Genomic DNA, 6,255 nt, shown 5'->3' on the forward strand with positions numbered 1-6,255 from the left:
AGCCTGCATTCTCTTTACAACATATAGTACCTGTAATTTTTTTCCCTCCTTTCATGACATTTTTTTTTCATGTACAGGTTACTATTTGAAGAACTAATACGTAAATAAAATGTCGATTACGGTGGAAATAAAAACATATATCTTAGAATAGTCATCTAGTTACACATCCACCGTGAGCATCACAACAACCAAAGAGATTTTGTTTTGTTTTAGTGAACTGATCAAGTCATCTCCTCAATGTACTGTTCTGCTCTGGTGATGCACATCAGGACAGAAAAGTCATCTCACGCTCTGTTGTGTTTACTAGTCATTTGCTCTCAACTGTGCACAATTCGAGCATGAGGAGTCCTCAGTCAATTAAAAGCAAGCATTGTTCTGAGAGTTTGCTTGGCCACTCTCGTGATTTTTACCCTCGGTTTATTTAGCGAGGCGTCTGTGATTTTGGAAACATGTTGCGGTCAACTTGTACTACTGCCACAGGCACAGTCTCCATGGGGAGGAGATCATGCTCCACTTCATTGTGACACCGTACAAATTGGCACTCATGGTTCCCTCCCTCCCTCCCTCCCTCGTGTCTGCAGCACTCGCGCAGCCCCAGACCGTGTCACTCCCACGCTTGACTGTAGCCAAGGCGCACTCGTCTTTGTTCTCCTCTCACATACTTGACATCATGTGAACCAAATAAGCTTATCTTGGTTTGATCAGACCACAAGACATGGTTGCAGTAATCCATGTCAGATGGTGTCATGTTTTGGAAAGGCTTCCTTCTGGGATGACAGCCTTGCAGAGCAATTTGAAGCAGTATGTAGCATATGGTTGGAGCACCAGCAGGCTGACCCTGCACCCCTTCGACCTCTGCAGCAAGACTGACAGCATTTTCCATGGAGTATGATGTTGAGTATTTGCACTTAACTTCTTTGCGAGGTCACGGCGAGGCATGCCACACACCTGGTCCACATTCACACCCGAGATCTTGTAAAAGTAACGAGTCACAATATAGCTGGCTAATTGGGTCTAATTTGGACATTTCAATTTGGGAGCGTGTTCATATTTATCTGGATTAACAATACTTGTCAAGTATCATCATTATCATGATGCCTTGTGAAAATGATGACAGACAAAATTGTTAACAAGGTAAGATAATATTAAAAAATGTGTCTGAACACAAGGAACCTAATGAGATAAATCAAATTACTATGTGGATATTGCTTAACTAATATTACAATATATTATAACATAATATTACAGCACTAAAATATATGACAAGAATGTAGAGCTGTTAAAATTCAATAATCGATTACCAAATTCATTGACCATTTTACTTATCGAGCCTTCTTATGATTGTCCAAATTCTCAAATGTCATCCAAATATTTTTCAAGTCATTCATAAAAACAGAAAATAGTTCATCCTTCATCAAAACAAGACATTTGCAACCATCAGTTTTTATTTCAGAAAACAAAGGCCTCAAAAATAAATGAATCGCATTGTGTTTTTGGATCAGTGAAAAATACAAATTAAAGAACAATAATTGGGTGGTATCCACTTAATGACTTTGAATGCAAAATGTAATTTTATTTGATTATTCCATTAATCGATGGAATATCGACAGAATAATCAGTTCTAAAAATATTCCATAGTGTCAGCCCTACTGAGGGGTGAACCCACTTTTGTAAGATGCTATAAGCGCAGTCAAGAGATTTGTATTCATAGCTTGGCATGGCATAGTTATTCCTAGCGACTGATTCTATCCTGGAGAATTCATGTAGGAGATAACATAAAATGTGCACCTTCAGGACACCCCGGTCACGTCTGAATGTTAAAGTCGGTCATGCGAGGGACCCGAAGGTGCTCAAGGAAAGCGCAAGAAATGCACATTTGTAATGCTGTCTACACAAGCGCTTCTTTGGTATTCAAGCCAATGTTGGACTTTTATATTAAAGCACAATCATGTGGATAGAAATATGCCCTGTATTACCTCCTGGTCCCACAAGATCTGCCTGACTTCTCCGACTCTTGAGACATGTCCAATTCTGAGCAATGAACCAATCGTGCTGGAGCATGTTACAGATTGGATGAGGCTATGACCACAATAACCCTCCGACTGATCAAATCCATCCTCAAATTGACTTTCTTTCACTTTACAAACATTTCCAGACTCCTTCTCCTGATCACTTCTTGCCTGTACTATTACGACAGAGTTATACCGACATGGACTCGCAAGCATCCATCCATCAAATCAATGTTGCACATTTTGATCTCTTTGTGTTTATATGCATGTTTGTGATGAAGGTATGATGCAGTGCTGAATGACAGCTGATGCAAATATCCTCTTCCAATGAAGGCTACTAAAGCTCAAGGGGGGGGGGGGGATAAATGTGATCAAAAATAGGGCCGCTCAATTCAAGTCCACACAGCTGATAATGAAAGGGGAATTTCTAATAAGGTGTTTGTATGGGTTGGTGTGTTCGCGTGTGTGTTCAGCACCCTTTTTTGCCCACGAGCTCTACAGGCTTCATTTAGGCATTCAGACTTGAGCCACTCTCTGGTGTAAATAGCAATATTGCAGATTAGCAGTTGATTAGGTTTTGCAAGCAGCAGCAAGTGGGTGCGGTCAGGTCATGTGATAGTCCTCATACGAACAGGGCGGAACTAATTGGTCAACAAATAACATATCTTGTTTTCCTCTCAGTCACTCAGATAGTTTCAGAATCGCTAATTGGTCATTTCATTGTAGTCAATAAAAAAACAAATTAACTGTGATACGTAAAGTGGTTGTCCATGTACATGAATATTAAGTGTGATTGTGGACTGAGTGAGTATTTCACTTTCGAGACCTGATTATTTGTATACAAACAAAAAGTCAATTCCTCATAGCCGTTTTAAGATGTCCAGTGAGAAATTCTGAGAATGTTTTGGTTTTGTTAGACAATGACAAGATCAGACCACTTTAATACCCCATGATGACATCACTGCTAATATTGTGCTGGGAATCATTCAAACAAAACAGGACTCAACTGGACAAAACTGGTGTGGACGTGACAGTTCAACATGAATCTATGTCAAAAATGTGAACATAAAGCAAAGAAGCCGGATTTCAACGCTCAAGAGGGCCAACTGAGCCAAATAAGGTTTGACATTCAAGTGGGCTTCATGGCCCGCAGTAATGAGATGAATCGGCAGCTCCCGAACACGTGACACACCGATGAAGATGTGCATGGGGCGACAATCAAGCTGACCCACAATTAAGTATGGTGACTGTAGTAATCTGTTGTGACATCAGCGCAGATAGTATCTCTGCCAAAAGCTCTCTACGAAGTTGAATTGAAGCAACACTTTTAATACTGTGGAGTCCTCGTCACGTTAGCTTTGACAATAATCCTGTACATGCAAATTTTTATGACAACATGAATCGAACAAAATTGAATATGTATCATGAGGAACACGACCGACAGTTGTCAGATCAATCTGGCTCCAAAAGATGTAAATCTATCTTCTCACAGCCATCCCATGTGCACTTCAAGCTGCAGGCATCCGGAATTATGCTTCACTCAACTGTTAACCATAAAGAGAAATGTCAAACAACATTGTCACGATAAGATATTGCTTTTTTTTTTTTTTAATCTCACACGGGTAGATTCCATGCAAACAAGGCTCAAGATGTCATTACAAAATTGCATTTATTTGACATTGCAAAACAGCATCATTTATTATTGTTAAATATGCCACCTGATTTTGTCTTGCATACATCAATCATACTCAAGTCCGTGAAATTTGTATTATCAATTATTTGCTCAAAACATGACCTAATATGCAAGAATGTCAACACTTGATTTGTTAAAACTGTAAAAATGAGCAAACCTTATGGGGAATTTTATTTGAAACTGTTGAATATGATTAAATTATTATGAAAATGAAATTACGTCTTTGCGCGAAAACCTTCCATGGCCCAAAAAAAAAAAATTGGGGACCACTGTACTGTACTGTGCTGAAACATAACAATGATATTCTTCAATTTATCCATTTTGAATCAATTAGTATTGTTGCTTTATATCAACCCGACATGATAGCAGTGGTAATAAAAACTGGATTAAGTTGAATATTCCCTACTGAAGCCCCGCCGCGGAGTTATGCAACCCTTTGCTCCACTGTTTGTTTGCTGTTAACATTTACCATTATCAGAAGCAGCCAAACAAATCTGGCAGAAAAAAAATCCCCTTCATAATTGCTCAAGATAATCTTTCAGAGACATCCAATACTCCAAGGATATGATGACTTTGATCACTAAAGAAGGAAAGTGCTCAAATTTGACGCGATTGCCTGAATTGGTGTTTTGCACTATTATGTTGCTATGCTATGATGTCACACTACACACGGCAGGATTTTAACTTCCAATTCCATAAGTGGGCCATTCAGTTCCCAATATACATTTTGGGAAAATATATATGAGGAGACGTCAAATGCCACTGCAACCTCTATACCTCAACATCACCACAAGTATCTCGTCTGGAAGATTCACGTGGCAGAAACTGTTTACATCAGCGACAGCAGCTTGATATAGTGAGACGTCAGTGGCATGGTGACGTACGATAAAACCCCCACGCTGAGAATGATGCGGGATGACAGCGTCGACAAGCGGGAACGGTGCCAGCACCGAAAAGGCAGTAAAGCGTTTTGGATTGCACCTGCTGACGGCAACTAACTTTCTGATTTCACAACTTGACAACAAAGGCGACACCTGTTTGGACATCTGACGGCCACCATCTTGAAAGGTGCTACGTTTACAACTACATTCTGATTATTTAACCACGTAAATTTGGTTGTATTTTTATTATTTGAAAATGGTGTCTCTTTATTTCGCCTTAATACACAGATGTCAAATATTATTGTTCATAAGAAACCTTGATTACTAATTTAATCATTTCCTTATGCTGTTGCTGCATTTGGCTCAGGAATTGAGAATGAAATGTGGCATGCACTGAATAATGAATACACAAATTATAGTGGAAAAGATGCATCAATAGCCCCAAGGTCTTCAATTTGACGATTTTGGAGGAAACAAGGTCTCTTAGTCATCAGTTGAGATCACAGCATACCTCCAGAGGCCAATTTTCAGCAAGGAATGAACTTTTGTCGTGTTTTGCTATGGGGGTGGGGAGACTTTTGTGGCCTTTCCAAAACAATGAGCAGCTTCAACAAAGAGAAGAATGTCAGAAAAGTAACAAAGGAAGATACAAGTGGAAGTAAGTAAGGTGACTCACAAAGCCCTTCATCTGGATGTTAAAAATGACATTCTAACTGGGGTTGTTTCACAGGTGGTTGGTTATAGTAGCAGCAATGTCATATTTTATAGTGTCTGTCCTCACTCTGGTCACAGGTGAGCTGCAGCCTATGCCAGCCGACTTTAATATCCACCGTTTGGAATGTTGGAGAAAGACAATTAATACAAGCAATGCAATCCAAACTCATGCAATTTCTTGGAAATGTGAGGCAGACATGCAAACTGTGCCGCCCATCAACTGTTCCAAGAAACTGAATACAAACTTGATCAAACAATGGAATCAGCCGACTGTGTTTTAAATTATGATATTGCCTTCTTCGGAAAAAAAAAAAAAAAAAATCAGATGTCAAGCAGAACAAACTAAAGCCAAATTAAAAGGGGTTGTCACTTTTTGTACATGGCAGGTTAGAGATAAGAGTGCAAAAGAAGACAAATGAAATTCAACAGTCTGGTTGACACATTCAGAATGCACGCATCATCGGGATTGTGCTTACCTTGATCCGTGTGTTTGGCGCCGTGGCCGGACAAGAGGAAAAGGAAGTCCTGACACGTGTCCTGCTCCAACAGCGAGCTGTTGTGCAGGCAGAGGTCCACAATGAGGGTCACGGCTCTCTGACACACCATGTCATACTCCGCTCGCTCCGAACTCATGCTGCTCCCAGCTGCATCGTCAGCCTCGGAGTGCGCTCATTAGAGGGCACAACAGCGTGCGCGCGCGCGCACTCAAGCAAGCACTCATACACTGGCGCGCGCGCGCGCGCTCGTGCACACACGCACACGTTGGAGCCCGATTATGTAGAAAATGAATGCAACAAGTGTCTATGTGCTTGTTCATTTTCAAAAGGGCGTTAGAAATACTTACACTACTTGAAAGTTCAAAAAAAAATTACGGGCTGAACTGCACTTCGATTTTCTTCAATCTGTTTTGATGACTTGGCTCTATAAAAAAATATCATAATTAAAACAATGGGTTCAA

General features: G+C 40.3%; 1 long non-coding RNA gene across 2 annotated transcripts; it reads right to left on the minus strand.

Annotated features, from left to right (window-relative positions):
• Window positions 1-1,414: 1,414 nt before the first annotated feature.
• Window positions 1,415-6,003, minus strand: LOC147061749 (uncharacterized). 2 transcript variants are annotated; one of them, XR_015066836.1, is made up of 4 exons: window positions 5,774-6,003; window positions 5,260-5,400; window positions 5,095-5,188; window positions 1,415-3,553 (listed from the first exon to the last, which is right to left on the minus strand). It is a non-coding gene; the product is annotated as an uncharacterized LOC147061749 (long non-coding RNA). The 2 variants fall into 2 exon arrangements; XR_015066835.1 differs by lacking the exon at window positions 1,415-3,553 and having other exon boundaries at window positions 3,592-5,188; window positions 5,774-5,999.
• Between the last annotated feature and the right edge of the window lie 252 nt (window positions 6,004-6,255).

This window comes from Syngnathus leptorhynchus, chromosome 1 (genome assembly GCF_054491065.1).
Source record: "Syngnathus leptorhynchus isolate UIUO chromosome 1, UIUO_Slep, whole genome shotgun sequence".
NCBI classification, from domain to species: Eukaryota; Metazoa; Chordata; class Actinopteri; order Syngnathiformes; family Syngnathidae; genus Syngnathus; species Syngnathus leptorhynchus.